This window comes from Zootoca vivipara, chromosome 5, assembly GCF_965207765.1.
Source record: "Zootoca vivipara chromosome 5, rZooViv2.hap1.1, whole genome shotgun sequence".
NCBI lineage: Eukaryota > Metazoa > Chordata > Lepidosauria > Squamata > Lacertidae > Zootoca > Zootoca vivipara.
In genome coordinates this window covers 43,350,182-43,369,741 of record NC_142588.1, presented here as the reverse complement: position 1 = coordinate 43,369,741, position 19,560 = coordinate 43,350,182, and the positions used below count along the sequence as shown (strand labels likewise).

Below are 19,560 nucleotides of genomic sequence, written 5' to 3'. Positions count from 1 at the left end.
GGTAAAGGCTTAAGCTTTTGAACAAAGATAAAATGCTTTGAAATGCTGTCGGCCTACTTTTTTTTCCATTCTCCATCATGAGAGATCACAAAGATGTACTCCCCAATCAGGGCTTAGTCTCACACCAGCTTCATCATGTGATGGCTGTTAGAAACCCGAGTCCATGTTACGGACATTTACAGTGGCACATCCAATCCCTCACTTGGCTATGGAAGCCGTTCATTCTGTACAAGTAATAAACATAGCTGGGTTCCCCCGTGCCCCAACAGCAAAATGAAAATGCAACACTACACTTCCAAACAGTGGTCACGGTAATACAACTGCATGGTTATTGGGCATAATCTGTGTATTCCACTATCCATGTGATATACCACAATAAAGTAGCTCTTATCTTGAATGGCTCTCAAAGTATCCTAAGTATTTCATTTTGTTTATTAGATTTATTTACAGCTTCACCTAACCAGGAAACCCAAACCAATTTAGAAGGGTAAAATACAACAACAACAACAACAACAACAACAACAACAACATATCACTAGAATATCCATTAAAACGAGAATGATATACTAATTGTTGCAGAATCGAACTGAACAAACTAACACACCTGCTGCCCACATAGATGGAGATTATCTATTTCTCATTTCATGATGCACAGTCAGTAAGAGAGGGAAATGTTTCTATCTGAGGCAAAAGGTAAGAGTACCCTGGACAAATGTGTAGTTTGGGTTGTACAGTACCGAATGTGGAACCGTGCAGAGGTTCCTAATACCCACCGTAACACTAGCCTATCCTTGTTTTGTAAGGCAGGTATATTTTAACCAGGGCTGCATAAAGTGCTCATTTCTCCGCTCCCTTGATTTCCCTCTTCTCCCCTGCTGTGCTCCTGCGCTGCAATGCACCCAACCCCACCCCAAAAATAAATTCAACCATATTCTCTTGTCACTAGTTCCCTTTTGTAAAAGATACACTGAAAGCTAAACACATACATATGACATTCATTCAGGCCAATGTAAAGCGTGGCTGTATTTTTTTATTGGAAACTTCTGGAGGCATGCTTGGCAACTCTGCCATAAGGTTCTTTAATTGAAGTATTCTCACTCTGCCTTGCTTTGTGTTCACGTTTCTGTGCTAAAACCAATCTCTGGACTTCTGTTCCAAGGCAAGGCCAAAGGTTTTAATGAAACTTAAGTCTGAAGATTTACTTTTTAAATATTTCGGAAAATCTGGGAGATTTGGCGAGTATTTGAGATGAAGGAGCATCGGCACAGTTTGTTTTCACAGACTAAGCCAAATATGAAAAGTAAAAGCTCCAAGGAAAGATAATAGTTTCAAAAAAACAAAGGAGGTCAAGTACCAGTAGCACAGAACAAACAGAAAAGGTTAAACACACATTTAATTCTTTTATCAGGTAAAGTGTACATCTGTGTTCTATTTTTCCACAATAACCCATTGATCTTTTATTAAAAGCGAATTAAGGCAGCCTTCATCTCAGGTTCCAGCCAGCTGCTTAGAAGAGGAGTCCTAACATTACATAAACAAAATAACCCCAAATTATCAACAGCAATGCATTAAGGCAAAGGCAGCGCCGTCAGAGAGACAGAGAGAGAGAGAGGAGGAGAAAACGAGCCAGCCTAAACGTTTATTAAATTCAGCCTTTTCCTTGAAAGGGAACACCAATGGAATCCCAGCAGCGAAGTACTACAGCAGACCCTTGCTCCCTGATTTCATTGCATAAACAGAGATAGGCATTATCCAACCCCAGGAGAGTGCTTTGCAAGTGAGTTCTGCTACTCTGTTTTCACAAACTGTGTTTAGACTGCACCACACAGAATAATAAAAATAATAAAAGAGCCGAATCAGAAACAACCAAGATGACAGCCCCCTTCAGGCATGCATTCCATAAAGGAGAACATTATGTATAGAATGGTGATGCACCGGAGGTCGTGCTGCCAATATTCATGCATTACGTATGGATGTCTGCATGGGAATGCCTACATGCATAGAGAACTTGAAAGGTTCAGTTTTTATGTCTGAATCAGTGCAATCAATTACTGCTACCCAGAGCAGAGAAGGGGGAATTTATAGGTGAGGAGAGGAAGACTGAGCAGCAGCAGCAGCAGCATGCAAGCCCATAGGCTCCTCCCAATAGCTAAACTGGGCCATCATTCCATCTTCCTCTTTATTCCCCCATGCTTTAGTTTTTTGGCGCATCCTAGACATATTTCTAGTTCTTGCTTTTAAAATCTTGAATGTCTTAAATGGCAAGGTCTCTTTAAAAAAAAAAGCTGTTAAGTTGCTTCCAGTTCAGAGTTTATACTGGGGGCTGGGAAGCCTTTCAAAAAGTCATTTAGCACATTTTCTCCTTTAGCTTTCATTCTCTCCTAGTGAGAGTGCTGCCTAAATTTTTTCACACACCTCCAGTAAGTCACACGGCTTAGTGTGCATATGTGGCAAATCGTCAGCTGTGATCTGCTGGGAGTCTGTATGCATGCAGCTGAAACAATGATCCAACTATCCAGTCCAAAAGTGATTTGGTCGTTAGATGCACTCCTATGTTAAACAGATCCACCTACCACAATTAGCATAGCTACATAATTATTTAAATATTTTAAAACTGAGGATCATCTTTTAAAAAAAATTCTGCACAAGGCACCACTGCAACTTTATGCATAAAATAATTTTTTTTAAACAACTCAGTGGCTTTGTTTACATGTAATGCTAAATGATAACTTTGTGGTACATGTAAGAGCCTCAACAGTTAAGTGCCAGGCTTGACAGTTTCTCTTGTCCCAATCCTCTCACAGGATAGCCAGGAAGAAGGGGTGCCAACTTGGAATAAAATATTGAAGGGGGGGGCTAAGTAAGACCTGCATAACCGATCACAAGACGTGGCACATGCACACCATTCAAATGGCACTGCCCATCAACTTTGGGGGCAAAATCCATTTGAAGTACCTGCTCTCATCAGTCAATCCCAGATGACAGTCCAACAGCTGTAATTTGAGCCAACAGACTTTTAAGCAGCCTTCAAAGGTAGCCAGGGTGCCTCAGTCACACATACTGTTGTTGTTTAGTCGATTAGTCGTGTCCGACTCTTTGTGATTCCATGGACCAGAGCACGCCAGGCACTCCTGTCTTCCACTGCCTCCTGGAGTTTCGTCAAATTCATGTTGGTTGCTTCTATAACACTGTCCAACCATCTCGTCCTCTGTCATCCCCTTCTCCTTGTGCCCTCAATCTTATGAGGGCACACATACTACAGTCACACAAACTCTGATCTGGAGGTTACCAGAGCATGGATAACTGTGGGGAAGTTATCATTGTCCAGGAATGGCTCACAACACTCAAATGGTAAAAAGTCCTTCAGTTCCACAATACTCTGTCTCTAAACGGAGGTCAGTACTTCCAGACTGCAAACCTGATCCTTTAGAAGTGCATCCCCAACTCCACTTTGTTAGGTTTGATCTTATCATGCCAATGTATTCATGATCAATCCCAAACACAGAAAGCTACAGCCAAGTAAGCGCCGCATGCTTCACAGCATCTCTGGATATCAGTAGTTTTGCATGGATGTTGAGTCACATGGGAGACAAATGGAGATGTGGAGCATAAATGCTATGGAACCAAACAGCAGTCTCCCAGTCTTCATGGAGGAGGAGAACTGCTGTAGTGCTGTACTAAGTTTCATAAGGATACCATGGTAGCTATACTGAAAGGTGACAAGAGGTCCAGGAGAATTAACAGGGCTACACTTCTCCTGGATCCAAAATGGATCCAAACCAGTAACAGAAACCTTATCATCAGCTGAGTGGCACTGCTGGATACAAGTAGGTGTCCTGGGGTGGGTGAGTGAGAAGACACCTAAAACTGATTAAGCAGCTTCCCGGATAACTTCTTAAGATGCAATGATTCTTAGTAGTATTAGCATAAATATAGCCTACTAGAAAGCCAGCATTTTTCATCATTGTGCGCCATGAATGCTCTCTAGGAACATGTACAGACGGATTTTGTATAAAAGGGCAAAATGCAAACGGCAATGTGAAAGAAAGGTAGACAGATTCCCTATTGTTTTGAAGACGATGCTATTAATCCTGTTTCTGCCAAACTGACCTCTTCTTGGGAGAAATCTGATAGTGTAGAAATTCTCATTTCCTTTTCTCTCTAGCAGTGTAGACACCACTGGACTATTCAATTTTCACTAGCTCTCCGGAGAACCCTAATAAGCTGTGCCCAAGAAAAAGAAGGGAAAACAGCTATTATATGTGGAGCACGTTGACTTGAAGTATTTGAACTGTGCACTAGAAATGAAACAACAGGCTTCTAAAAGTTGTTTAAAAGTGTATTGCCTATACAGATATAAACATTCTTGGTTTTTGTAGGGATACACTGGCCTTTTACAAGCTTACAAAAAGTATCAGTGACTGCCATGTGAACTTTGTGTAAAAACAGTCTTAATAGAAAACACTGAAACAAGAGCTGGAAAAGACCCGTTAGGTAATTTTGTCCTGCTGGGGTAGGAAGTTCCCTCCAATAAGGTCTCGATTTTTTGCAGTCTGATCTATGAGCTGCAAACATCCCCAAAACGAACTTCCCCCACAATACAAATTCTATTCTTAGCAAGCATATTAGGATCCCCCAACCCAATTTCAGCCTATTCTTCACGGTTTTATATATTGCATTACTCTGAACTGCTTCTTCCCCAAATGAATTTCTTACAAATCCAAATAATTTACATTTCATTTCAGAAAGATGTAAACTCATCTTGTATCAAGGATCTTTTAAATTCTACTTAGGGTGGAGTCTGAACATATAATGAAAGCCAGTCTTCCCCAGAGGGTCTCCTTCACCCCACTCTGCCTGCTATGAAGATATGGACCTCAGAGAAAACTATGCCATTGCTTTGTGACCTATTGGCTCTGAAAACAAAGAACACAAGTTGCCCTGTTCTAGACTTAATTTTAAAGGACCAGCAGTGTGGCTTTGAATATATTTAACATGCTTATTTACTTTCCTCAATTTTTAAATTAGCCTGATCAAAACTGGCAACTTTTGTTGTATGCGCTTATCTTATTTTTTATTGGAACATTGCTTATTTCCTTAGTTATCTTTATAGTGGGTTTTATTGATGTTAGCTGCCTTGGGCATTTATTTTTAAGAGAAGGTGGGATACAAATGTAATCAATAATAAAGCAAAGCTCAGGGTGGCTTCTTGTTAGCAATCTTGCCTTAACTATATGTTAACATTCAAATCTTTTATTATTCAGATTTGGAAAAACCCGACTTTTACAAAATTCTAGTTCCAGATCTCCAGTGGCAAACAAAGACGGAGCAAAATAACTCAACCTGATCTGAATGCAAGTTTTTATTTATTACATTTTTACACTTCCTTCTTCCAAAGACATTGATTGTTGTCTCTTCCCCCCACTGACCCATCTTTTACTTTCAGGACAGCACAAGATGATCCCAGAGGATAATCAGAGAGGGAATTTGAGCCTGAATCTGATCAGTCATATACTCCATTTCCAAGATACCGTAAGTCAACTTCAAACCATGGGTTTGGCCAAAGCTTCACAGTGGAGTGAAGATTTGAGACTTTTGTTTCCATAGCCCTGGTCTGATATTAACCATGGCACAACACTGGCAGATTGAAAATAACTGATCTAAACTGCTTAACAAAAATAATAATAATTGAACAACCTCAGCTGGAAATATTCAAAAATTACAAAGAAAAGAGTAATATTCTGCCAAGTCAGGCTTGGTACTCACTCTGATAATGCATGCCCTTGGAGAAATAAAGTTACTGTATACATTCAGGGGTTTTGTACATTCTTGATGCTAGTTGTGGTATGGAGCAAAATGGCCATTATGTATAATGGGGAAAAGCTTCAAAGCAATCATTTTGATCACTGTTTCAATAGAAATGCAATAAGCAAAAAATAACAATAATTGTATTACTCTGTGTAAGTCTGTAAGGCAGGGAATTATATGGCCTCCTTTTACTGATTGAGTGCCGAAAACGACTGAGAAAGATAGAAGATTTTGGACACACATCATGAATGAAGTGGAACAGAACATATCTACAAAAAGTGTTGAGATATTCCAGAGAGAGCTGGGGGAGTGAGACATCCCAATGGCTTATTGCTAAATGGGCTTACTTTGAACTAATAAATATGTCCCATATTTATGAGACTATCAGACAATAGGTTTTATAAAAGACCTAAAGTTATCTAAAGTGAGAACTTGCTGAAATCTTTCAGGAGCTTTAACAGGAAGAATTATAAATAATCCATCATCACACTATCATAAAGGTCACTACTGAATAATTTGTCTTAAGAATTACAAGGCCCAGAGAAAAGTAAAAACTCTCAACAGAACTTTTAATGTTTCACTCTGGGCTAAAACAATGGAATGAAAAGATTATGAAATAATCCCTACAGGACCAATAAATATTATTTAGTCTACACCAGATTTTGTACCTTAGCTCCAGACTCCTGATGACAGAAATAGAATGTTTATGGATTTTCTACTGAGGTTAAGATATCTGAATGTTTATCCAAAACTTAAATAATGTCCAAATGACTGACAGGTATCAAAAGAGTTCTCATAAGAAACCAAATATTACAAGTATGCACACACTCACAGGGGGCAAATAAAACAAAAAGGGTTAATCTTTGTTTAAATATCATGTGCCACTAATATGGTTAGGCTGCAATCCTAACTACAATGACATGGGAGTAAGCCTCACCGAGGTCCACGGGACTTACATCCAAGTAAAAATACGCAGGACTGAAGTCTTAGCTTCTGTGCATTGTCTCCTTTGTAAATTGATACGTGATACAAATTCATGATACAAAGAAGGTCTAACTCTTATAGTTGCCATTCCTTTCCTCCCCAGCAGAACCACTTTGCACTGACACACATACTGTAATTTGGTCTGGAGCGCCTCCAACCCTCTGAAGTAGATTGGTAGGTGGAAACGAGCCAGTGCAGGAAGCGGAAGTCTCCTTGTTTTAAGTCATTTCCACTCAGGGAACTGAATACCACCACATAGGCTTGCTGCCCTGGAAAGCATACTACTGAACAGCAAATTCACAAATTTATTCTGCTTAAAAAAAAAACCCCAGCATGCGATACTTTTGAGACTTTGGTTCCAATATGTCTAACATTCATTTGTATGATATATTGCTATATTAAACTTCTTTTAAGATATACTAAACTTACAAGCTATTAATTTTTGTAGACCATTTTGAAATGTTGTATATAAAATGACTTCAGAAGGAATGTAGATCAGCTTAAGGCGCCAAAATAAATCGTATGTTTAAAAAAGGTACCACGCCAGTTTAAGAACCCTTTACTTAGAACTAGAAAAATAGATGCTTTACCGATGTGCAGAGATTATATATTATACTTAAAATAGATTATAACCACTGGATGTTCCATTAGGGCAAACAGGGCACTGCTCCACCAACCTCAGCCTGCTATCTGCAAGCCTCACCTGCCTGCATCCTTATATACTGTGACCGTGGCTATCAGCTACCTCCTCTTTAGTCTCAATGTTACCTTCAGCAGGGAGGATGATGGTGACAAAACTAGCATTAGTTGGCTGTTGCTCCACCTACTGTTGGCCTCCATGCCTTCCACCCTACCAGTCCCAGTGGGTAGCAGCTGCCACCAATTTTCACTGGGAACTTGGGAGAGAAGCAAAAAAAGTTGTAATTACACAAATTTAGTATCAATGAACTAAGACTTTTTCCTAGAGCTTTCCTTACTCTCAAATGATTTCACATGAAATGTGAGCTATTCAACAATATAATACATTGGACTAGTGAGGGGGGGGGGAATATCCCTTTCACCAAAATTTCTCTTTACATTAATGGACTTCTGCATGCCTCACAAAAGACTGCACAATTTTCAGTACAGATATTCAATTTAATAAAGTGCAAATCGTTCACCAGTTTATTTTAGCTTCCTGTCCCCCACCAGTCCTTCGTGCTTCTGAAGATTAACAGCCCCCTGCTTCAAAACTGCTGGAAAGAAAAAGGGTGGGTTAAAGCAACAAGCCTGTCGGAGCTCAATCCTACTCAAGCGTGTTCAGAAAACATTCCCTATTGTTACATTCCTACAACACATTTTGTTGGATTAGATTGTATACATTTTAAAGTTGTTTCACTATGGCTTTCCTAAAAACAAACACTGCGTTTTTAGCTTATCTAGAAACGACTTTAAAATATATACAGTATAATGTAAGATAGCAAACTGTGTTGCAGCAATGTAACAATAGGGATAGCAAGGAAAACCTCCAGCAACAGCTTTAGGTGTGGGGAACATTCAATCCAGTATGATGGAAGTTTGGGATGAGTCTCAAGTTGGGTGGCCACCGAAAGACAGAAAACACACCACATGTGCTTCTACGTGTCTCTCTCTGTGTGTATAATTTAGAAACCAATGGAATAAAATTATTATGCATCTCCCCCCTATTGGGAAGGACTGTAAGCATGTACCTGCTTTGCCTGCTATCTAGTTTGCTAACTGTCAATGTGCAACTTCAAGATCCCTGTTGTCCCTTTCAACCAAATATGGACAGGACAGCCCTCCAAAGAGAAGACTATCCTCTGCAAAATAGTTCACACAGCCACCACAGTCTCAAGAGCAGCTCAAAGGTTTCCAAGGGGCTGGTCAGTGGCAGACTTTGGTCTTTCAAATTTTAGTAGCACCCTTTTAAAAACTGTTCTATGACTGCCTGAGGAGGCATCATTTAATTATTTAGAAATGCGTGCTCTGCCTTCTAAATAAATTTTATACAGCATCTTACACCAGGTCTATCAATAATATAACCACTAATGTAAAAGATGAGAAGATGTAATTTAACAGATAAAAGCAGCATGAAACCAATCACTTTGCTGTTAAAAATACTTTTTTAAAGCATGGGAAACACAACTGTGTTTAACTGGCATGAAAGCGTTACTGATGAGGTTGCCAAACAAGACTCCTTAAAGACAGTGTTCCAATAGGACAATACCTCTCTCTGGTGGTGATCATCACCCACCATGCCTTAATTGGCATAGACACCCAGGAAAAAAGGCTCTGAATTTTACCACAGTGAGCAAAAAGTTTGATACTCAAGGAGGATTTTGAAGATCAGCACCATCAATTTGGAAATGGATTCGGTAGTAGTGCAGCTGCATAAGAATTTGTGAAAGCATCTGCGATCTAACATGCTTCAAATTAACGGTAGCTTACAGACTGTGTTAAAAGGCAAGCCCGTCCACAACACAGAGAAAGCAAACCTTATAGTTACCAGCACATGGAAAAATGGGACACGGATATTTGTGTTGGACAACCCTGTCTAGAACAACTTAAAAACAGATGATTGAATCCAGGCTCTATGTTCTTCCTTTGTGGTACTGAAGCCCAAGTGCTATATTTTTTGTAATAATAATTATGCAACTAACTTCTGAGACTTACAAAACAAAGATGGGAATTTGCCAGCCTCTCCACTATAACAAGGCATGCCACAATGAAAAGAACACACTGAAAACCTTTTGGCTTTCAAACATCAAAACTATTTGACAAACCGCACACGCATAAAACGCTTAAAATCCCTACTGCTTCTTTTGTTTGGCAGCTTTTTTTGTACAACATTTCAACACCTTGTTGGACTCTAGATGCTGTTGTTGGAGACAAGGCACCATGTGGAAGCCTACCCAACTCTATGCAATGTTGAACAACGATACAGTATATCTAGGAGTCACCAGTTATTGCTACTGACATCTTCCTTTCAAAACAAGCTGATTGTGTCAGAATGGGTTCAACGGCTACTCTAAAATATTATGAAATAACACCTACAACAATTTCCCTGCTCTCATCCAATTAGAGATTGTATCAGGTACTTCAGCATGGAGGAAAAATGCACCCTGGATTTGTTCTAATCCTTTTTAGCCAGCTGCTTTAATATAACAGAGGTAATAAGTAATTAAAGGTAAAGATAAAACCTGCTGAGTAGCCACTGTGATTGACAGGAAAGGAAACCTATGCATGCTCTGGCAAGTGTCACCATTTAAATTAAATCAGCTTTAAGCTCAACTCTCCAGGCAAACGAAAGAAATAAGAGTTATGTTCGAACAGGAACAAAGTTTTAGATAGGATGGTCATCAACACTGGCTACCCCAATTTTACATGCAGCATTTCCTGCAATGTCCCTGCAAAGCAAGAGTTTTATTACATGCTGATATGGCTGGGGTAGCCAACGACAAAGCCTTCTCTAAACCCTCTTTTGCTGTAATAGGTATAGGCATTTTCACACACACCCCTATAATTATATATCCCACCCTTCCACTCAAAGGAGCAGGGGGTGGCAAACAACAAGTGATGCCACACATTAAAATCATCATAAAAACAATTCAAATGCGGGTGCAAACTGGGAAAGACTTCGCATTTAAAAGCATGTTGAAAGATAAATATCTTCAGTAGGTGTCAAAAAGGCAACAGAAGCTGTACCTGTCTAATATTCAAAGGGAGGGCATTCCAAAGGGTAGGTGACACAACCCTGAAGGCACAATTCCCACATTGTGCGGAATGGACCTGATAAGATGGTATCTGTGAGAGGCCCTCACCTGCAGAGCACGATGTTTAGCTGAGTATATAAGGGATGAAATTATCTTTCAGGTATCCTGGCCCCAAGCTGTACAGGGCTTTATACACCAAAACCACGTACAGTACTCTATAAATGTTAAGGATCCTGATGTTATTCAAAGCAATACCAAAGTCTCCTGAGATGATCTACAGATCAATGACTATACCTTAAAGTGGGAAAATACTTTAGTGATGCAAAATGTGCCACATTACAGATTTAATTCACACTTACTATGACCAACTACAAAAGTACTGAGCAACTGGGAGGGTGGAGTCTATGGACTGCAATCATGCAAGAACATGGACAGTGAAGGCCATTCTCAGTAGAACATCAGAAATGCCCTACTCTTTCTTGTGAAGTAGGCTATATAATCTAGTGGGAAATTGCCCAATAAAGAACTAATACTCCAGGAAAGATAATTTATATTTATATAAGATGAATGGCACATTTCTAAAGAACACCCCTCTGCATGCTTTGGCAGAGTAAATCATAGCACTCTCACAAGCCATTATATGAGCTGCCCTCTAGTTTTGATCTAATTCATGGCAATCTTCTTTGTGTTCTGCTGTGATTAGTGAGTGTGTAACTATCACAGAGCATGAATTAGACATGATAAAACTCTCCCTAGTGTCTCATTCAAGAACAGTTTGTCTCGGACTTGTAATGGGAATCTGGAATTAATCTTTCTGGCAGCTCTGTTTGACAGCAGTAGTCAAAATCACCCCTAATAACTCAGTGGCTATTAACCCCCTTCCCTTTCCTTCTCCCTCAACTGACCTTATAATCAAGCACACCAAGATTTTAAAAAATGGAAGAGTGGAAGTTTAATGTATTATTTCTATTGATTATGTGTTAGATTATTAACAAATTAACATTATACATTTTATATAAACATATATTCAACGCACTGCCTTCATGACACAGAATGTAAACTTCCATCTAGTCTGACTTAAAAGTATGTTATTAACATATATTATTTGCATACAGAGCAGTGTGGAAATTACGTTTTCCAACACTAATAAAGAGTTAAGTGTATATGTCTATGGAAAGCAGAATTTTTCATTACCTATAATCATAGCTGCCAAGTTTTCCCTTTTCTCACGAGGAAGCCTATTCAGCATAACGGAATTTCCCTTAAAAAAAGGGATAACTTGGCAGTTATGCCTATAATCATGCTTCACAGTTATTGCAAGGTGTTGCAAACCTTATTGCCTGAAACTCAGATTTTGGCCACAAAGCTGGCAAGTCCTGTCACTCAGAGTGGGCAGAACAACGCAAAACGTTTAGTGGGACATCTCCACAGGTTTTAAGAAATGAAATGGAAAGTATCCTATACTCCTGTAGAGATTGCCTATGCCTCTTATACATATGAACATTCAAACCTTATGTGGACAAGCAGCAAGCAGCGCAGCATTTGTTCACTATGGGCAGCATTCAACTAATTTGGTGTGCACAGGGATTCCTGCTAGTGCACTGGGACTTTCCTCCCTCTGCATCCTCTTCCACCCTCACCCCCAAATTTGCTCCACAGGGAGGTTTACTCTGTTAACTAAGCAGAAATGCTTGCACTGATGGCACCAATTCCTTGGAACTACACTGAATCCCACCCTAAATTTCTACTTTGCGGACTTGGGCAAGTTACTATTTCTCACTTTAATACACCTACCTCACACGCTAGGAATCTGCTGTATTGAGACCTGACTTAAGAACTTGGGAAGCAGGGAGAAAACAAAGAGAGCCATCTATGTTTTCTAGAGAGGGGGCATGTAAGAGAGAGCTTTGCTTCTACCCTTGAAAGTTACCTTTTGCTTCTGTTAACATGTAACCAACAGTGCTTTCAACAATGCACTCAGTCATCAATAGCGACAACTTCCTTGATCCTGCTGCCTCCTAATACAAATGGAGAATGTGACTCATAGGAGAGGTGGAGCCTCACATTTCACAGTATACAATGCTGTTAGTGATAAGTAACAGAGTTCCTTGAAACCATCACTGAAAGGTAACATCAGTATCACAGTGTCAGCAGCAATATTCCTTACAATACGCAGGTGGTCTTTAAAAGAGTAGCTGTGAAACTTAAAACATTAAACTTTAAACCTTGTTTTTAAGACATTCTGTTAACGCTAGATGCAAGTGACAGAGAGCAACTGCAGCTGCTCCAAATTTGCCGTATCTGATTAGAGTTCTGTTTCCCCAGGCCAGGCAATCAGGTTGCAGCGTCTGGAAAGGAATTCGTTCAACTGCTCCAGCAGGTCTTAGTAGCCCTTGTAAGCCAATGCATAAGCTCTTGGGCAAGTACCGGTAAGTTCCAGGTTCCAGGGCGAGAAAACCATCAGCAAAGTGGTTTGTGAATTGAACTCTTCAGTACTCATGTTGGGGGATGTGTGTGTGTAAATATGCATGCATGCATAGGATTGGCTGCAAATGTCCAGCACTGTGAATAATAGCATGGAGGAAATGTAACAGAGGATCTCAGAAGATTCATCCCCCCGCCCCCGTAAATGAAGAAAGCAATACTTCTGAACACCAACTCCATACTGTTCAGAAGAAATCAGCCTATAAAATAGAAATTTAGGCTTGGGTTTCTAATTGCTTTAGAACAGGCATGTCCAACAGGTCGATCGCGATCTACCAGTAGATCGCGAGGAAGTTTCTGGTAGCTCGCGGGTAGATCGTGGGTTCCTTAGTGCTTGCCAGCCTAAAAGAAAAAAAGAGCTCTCCCCCTAAAAAAAACCTCAACAACTCTTGTCTCTCTCCCCCCCCCTCAAAGCTCAATAGCCAATGGGCAATTGCAGGGAGAGCTCCTTCCCTCTTGCCGATATAGAACTCACCAGTATGTGTGTGTGAGTGCGTTGCGCATAATCGCTGGATTGCTCCTGCTCCCTCATGCCAGCAGAGAGATCCCCGGCTCCCTTAAAAAAAACCAAGTCTACTTTCCCACTCCTCTTCTCTTTACATTCAAATGGATAAGCATGTAATGCTAAGCACGGAGCCAGGAAGGGGCAGACAGTTCCCCCTCCCTGAGCCGGGAGGGAGGGAGGGAGGGGGCGGACGGGGGAGCCACGAGAGGATGACCTGTGCAGCTTTGCCAGTGCCCCGGCAAGGGCTCTGGGAACTTGGGAGTCAGGGGTGGTGGCCACCGGTGCTCCTGGCTGGAGGAGGCAAGCAGGCAAGCAAGCAAGCAAACAAACAAACAAACAAGGGAGGGAAGCCGACAGGAAAGGCTGAGGCGGGAGGAGGTGACAGGAGCAGCAACAGACTCACTACTCAGTCTTCATTATATGTCCTCCCCTCAGGACTTCCTGCACCCGCTAGAATATTTTTGTACTTCTGCAAACTTTGGGGGCAAATAACCTTCTCCTTGGGCGTGAATGGGGTACACTCTGTTGGCACAGGTCTCACTCTTCTGTGATCACCCTACAGCCCCTTGAATGCACTGCTTATAAAGCCAGCAAGTTCTGGGGCAGCATTTGCATTATCCCAGTCTTCTCCAACCTGCTGTCTTTCAGAGGGTTCTGGACTACGAAGCCCCAGGGGCCAATGGAAGCTGTAGTCCAAAACTTACACAGGGGCACCAGGTGGGTGAAAACCGCTGATCATTCCACCAGGCAAGGGCTCCTTAATATTCTCTCCTATCACCCCACCACCACTCGCCTGCTGCCACTCTAGGCAGGAGTCTCGCTGATTCTGCTTCTCAACTTCCCCGTGAAATGCACATCATCCCCTTTACCTGCCTGCCTTCCCTCCTCTTGAACCCTCAAAAGTTTGTTTTAACTATCCTATGCTAGTAACACAAGTAGTAATTTTATGTGTATTGGGATTTCCTGAGGGGCATTTGGGAGGGGGGATGCTGCTGTGTTGTTGTTTTTTTGGGGGGGGGGGGCTTTGCTGTTTCTGGATACATGGGAGTTTAATAGGGACAATTTTATGATCTTAAGGTGGTCTGCCTGGAAAACAACACTGCAACAATTGTCTTTATGTGTGTGTATTTGCTTCCCACCTTTAGAACTCATGTTTTGGTTCTACTGGTACTTATTTGTGTGAATCTGCATTTTCATATTTAAAAATGACAAAGAGTAAACAAGGTTCAAACATGACAGATTCCCTGAAACTGGCCCTGACACAGTACTCGCCTGATATCAAACAGTTGGTTACCGAAATGGTGACACAGATGTCACACTAACAATGGATGAAGGCATGTATTTTTTAAGAAATCTTGATAGGTAGGTTAATGGAGTGGGTAAAGGAGTTTGTGCTGCATACAGTTTTGTGAGTGCTTTTATGCAACTCTCTCCCAAGAAATCTCTAAAAGTTTCTGTTGTCCTCTGTAAGAAAAGTATTTGGGCAGTGCTGCCACCCCCAAAAGGTTACCAAATCTGGTCACCCCCCTTTCCTTCTCCCTAAAAAAAGCTCAACAACTTTGAGCTGAACCCCCAAAAATGGGGGTAGATCACCGCCAGATTTTAATTCTGAAAGTAGATCACAGTCTCTTGGGAGTTGGCCACCCCTGCTCTAGAATATATATTCCCATAGTTACAAAGAACTCATTTTCAGACACATGGACAATTTATTTGTTCTAATGCAAAAAAGAGGGAGCAGATCTGAACAATATACAGTATCAGTTTGCCTGAGAAATGCAACAAAACCAGTGTTAAGGGCAGTAAAAACTTTTAACTGATTCAGCCTCATTAGTTTATAAATCATAATTTTAAAATGCTTACTTTATTTCATGCTAGATCTTGTTATGCTTTATTTACATTCACTTGGCATAATACAGCACATTCCTCTTGCCACTCAATCTCCTTGCAACAGGGAATGGGAAAATGACTGCTAGCTCTATGACTGGAGCTCTAAAATATTCCTATCACATGCTCTGCACAGGTGCATGACCTATTTGGCCCAGCAGTTATGTAAACCCTTCAAGATTGAACGGGCGGGGAGAAATATGCAAAATAAAACACGAGTTACAGAGAAACCAAAGAAGATAGTAACTCTTTTGAGTTTTTACATTTCTTTGATCCACTTCCCTTAGAGTCTTAAAAGGGAAAAAAGAAGTGGTGCAGTATTAATTAGTATATATAGAGAGAGCTGTAGGTGCAATGTTCTTTCAGTGTTGCTCTGGAACTTCTTTCATGTTGTTTGTGGGCCTGCTAAAGTGAATCACCAAGACAGAATAAAAAAAATTCCTTCAGTAGCACCTTAAAGACCAACTAAGTTTATATTTTGGTATGAGCTTAAATATAAGTTTATATTTTGGTATGCACACGAAAGCTCATACCAAAATATAAACTTAGTTGGTCTTTAAGGTGCTACTGAAGGAATTTTTTTATTTTGCTTCGACTCAGACCAACACGGCTACCTACCTGCACCAAGACAGAAAAACAGCTAGTGTTGAGTGTAGGGAGTTCCCTAGCTCAGCACTGCCCCCACCCAAGCCACCGCTGACAAACTCAACGAAGAAAAGGAAGAATCAAAGCTTCATTTAGAACAGCTCCTCTTCAGTGATGCAAAACTTTCAAAGAGTCGCTTTTCAGAATATATAAAAAACCGAAGTACTCCGCATTACGTATATGCTCTGCATTTGACACACTGATTACCTGAAGACATGGTGAGCGAAGAGCATCTAGAAATCAACCGCCTTATATCAATGTGACTACTGCTACTTGTCATTCCAGCTATTTGAAGCATCCATAATGAAGCAGCTTAATCTAGATAGGTCAATAAAGACAGTGGTATGGGAGCACATCACAACAAGCCAAACCTTGACCTAGAGCAAATGTGCAGTTTTCTGGAGAAGAGATCACAGTTACTTCACACCTCCCTAGTCATTTTGCTGCTGCCCTGAGCTAAACCAATGTATATCTTCGTCTACCATGCAAACCCACCTCATTGACAAGCTCCCTCCAGAATAACTACTAAAGTTTGTTCTAAGTTACAGCTCACTGTTAGTTTGGAGAGAACTTAACCACAAGACTGGATTTGGATGATCCACCAAGCCAAAGCTTGGCTTAGCTCAAGCTCAGCAGTAAAGGACCAGGCATGAGTGAGCTCCTTGCGGGAGTTTGGGAAAGTTTAGAAAGTAAGCTACTGTCTTTACTGAACTATCTACCGTAGGTTTGACTGTCAGCAATGTGTGAACCAGGCCAGTATCTTATAAATAATAGAAGCTCATTTATAAACCATCACTAGAACCGGCAAATTTCCCATATCTAAATCAATGTGACATATAGTCTCCAAATAATGTAATGTGTTACATGTGCACCTTCATTTTAAATCAAACTTGTACTCTTATCAAACCCTACAAAACAGAGTATAAGACATATTCCTTTAAACCTAAGATTATTAGTACTGACTTTGTTTCAAATATTCCTTTTTTCTTTTTAAAATAGTCCTTATGGACTCAGATTGAGGAGGAAAAATACACAAGTTAAACCCAGTTGCTGTAGCTCTAACTTTTAGCCCTAACTTTCTGAGAAGAGTTCTAGTTACAGGTAGGTAGCCATGTTGGTCTGAGTCGAAGCAAAATAAAAAAATTCCTTCAGTAGCACCTTAAAGACCAACTAAGTTTATATTTTGGTATGAGCTTTTGTGTGCATGCACACTTCTTCAGATACACTAGAAACAGAAGTGTCAGACCCTATATATATACAGAGGGTGGTGGGGGTGGGTGGGAATGGGTGATGGGCTGAATACTTCACTACCGGTAGATTAAGTCATCAATCAGGATCATGTCACATCACCACAACCTCTTTCTAGAGTAGTCTCATAAGGGTTTGCTTCTGCTCACTAAGAAATTTAAACTAGCTGCTACACATTTTGAATTGTGCCACAAATATCAACCAACCACAAAAGAAAGCTGTCAGTTCTATATAAGCCTCTATCATAGGTCTCTGGCATTGTCGATAAGTATCACTACTTTAGCAAATAGCAGGCTGTCATCTGAAATCAGCTAAAATACAATGAGGCTAATAAAGTATCCATCAGGAAGATGTGAAGTGCCAGCTGCGTTGTGTGTGGGGTTGGCAAGAAATCTGCAATCCTTTCAGTGTTATAGTGGCAGGCTCACAAGAGAATGTGGCTAAACAACATCCTGTTGGGCTTTTGCTCTGCTGTGGTTTTCCATTTCTGCTTAGGCAGCAAAGCCAAGTTTACTGAAAAAGGTTAACTAAATTCCACAGCCAGGGAACTGTGAAAAAGCCAGAGCTCAGGGGATTTAGGCTGCCAAAGCTTGACTTTGCGGATGTGGAGTTGCAGGCTACTACTGTACCATTTTTCAATGCTGCTGAATCCCTCAAAACCTAACCACAGAAAATTGGTTCTCAAGCACTGCACAATAAATACCTTCTGCTTATGACCACAGCCTATCAGAGGTATTTAGCGTAATGATTAATCACAGATGAATTGGCCTCTTTTTTCTTTTCTGACATTTTGGAATCCTTTCCACTGTTCTTGTCACGGTGGCCGGAGTGGACTACTTCAGAGTAACGACGCCACGCAGCTCTGCATTTTATTCTTTTATTGGTGCTGCGTATTTACAGTGCTCAAGTCATTGCTATTTACACGGAGTGATGTGGTCAGTCGGTTTCAGAACCTCCTAATGGCTTTTGGCGCGTCTTTCTCCAACACAAAAGCTTTGGCAGACCCATCCTCTTGCCCCTCCTCTTCCTGCGTAATTCTGGAGTTGGGGGGATGGGTCTTCCCCCCTTGCTTGCCCCTTCCTGTCCCACCTGGGACCCTGGCTCCTCTACCTTGCCTGAGCCTCGGACACGACTTCCTGCTTCCCCACTGGAATCGGAACTCTCCCTGCTTTCCCCTTTGCTCGGGGACGGGCTTGAACTCAGGAGGGGAGGGACTTCGCGATATCCCCTGTCCCTCACATCCACCCCCCTCCCAAGCTCTCCTTCACCCCTCCCCAGGCCCCCCCCATGTGTCGGTGACGACTGGAAGCCTAAGAACTCAGTGCTCTCCGAGCCCGTTGGTGTGAATACCTCCCCCCAGTCCTGCGAGCCCCCCCCTTCCGCCTGGGCGGACGGGAATCCCAAAAAGTCCGTGGCGTCAGAGCTGGTGGGGGTAAAAACGTTCTGCCAATCTGCTCCTTCCTCTGACTGGGTGGATCTCGGTGACACCCATACCTCATCCTCTGGTTCCTCAAACTCCGCTTCCCAGCGCCATGGTGAGCTGCTCTCCCGTGCCTCCTCCTCCTCCCCCTCCCTTTCCATGTGCCAGGGCTTGGGTCTGTGGGGAAAGAGGGCGTGAAATTCTTCCACCAAGAATTCCTCCTGTATCTGAGTGGCTGGGACCCATTCATTCTGGGACGGTGGAGCATCCTCCCATGCCATGAGGTACTCCAGTCCCCCCACCCCCCACCTTGAATCCAGGATGGCCGTGGCCTCATTGAGTTGCTCCCTGCCTTCCCTCTCCCCCCCTCCCTCGGGGGTTTGTTCGCTGTCTCGGAGCCTGCTGCTTTCCCTGTACGGCGACAGCAGCGATCTATGAAACACTGGATGCACCCTCATGTCCTCTGGCAGTGCCAGCCTGTATGCCACCGGGTTTACCTGTTGCGTGACCGTGAAGGGGCCCAGCCTTTTGGGTGCCAGCTTTTTGCACCTCCCTCTGGTGGGAAGGCCCTCCGAGGACAACCACACCTTGTCCCCCACCCTGATGACCTCCCCTAGTCGCCTGTGGCGATCTGCCCCCTTTTTGTACGCTTCCTTGGCCCTCTCCAAGTGTTCTCTGAGCTGCTGGTGCACCGTCTCCAGTTCCTCTGCCCAATCCTCAGCCTGTGGGCCCTCCTCCTCCTCCTCCCCCTCCCTCTCTGGGAAAGATCTGAGGTCGCGCCCGTAATTGGCCTTAAAGGGCGACACCCCTGTGGAGACGTGCACTGCATTGTTGTAGGCAAATTCTGCTAGTGGCAGGCGATCCACCCA

At 42.0% G+C, this 19,560-nt stretch overlaps 1 protein-coding gene across 11 annotated transcripts in view; it reads right to left on the bottom strand.

The window, feature by feature from the left end:
• The window catches only part of ATE1 (arginyltransferase 1), an 82,834-nt gene that overhangs the window by 14,864 nt on the left and 48,410 nt on the right, over positions 1–19,560 (bottom strand). Inside the window, exon 12 of one of the 11 annotated variants that reach the window (XR_015950218.1) lies at positions 4,111–4,224. The exons of the other annotated variants lie outside the window; for them this stretch is intronic. The gene's annotated coding sequence lies outside the window, so the exon portion shown is untranslated. The remainder of the gene's footprint in view (positions 1–4,110; positions 4,225–19,560) is intronic. 11 annotated transcript variants of the gene reach the window in all.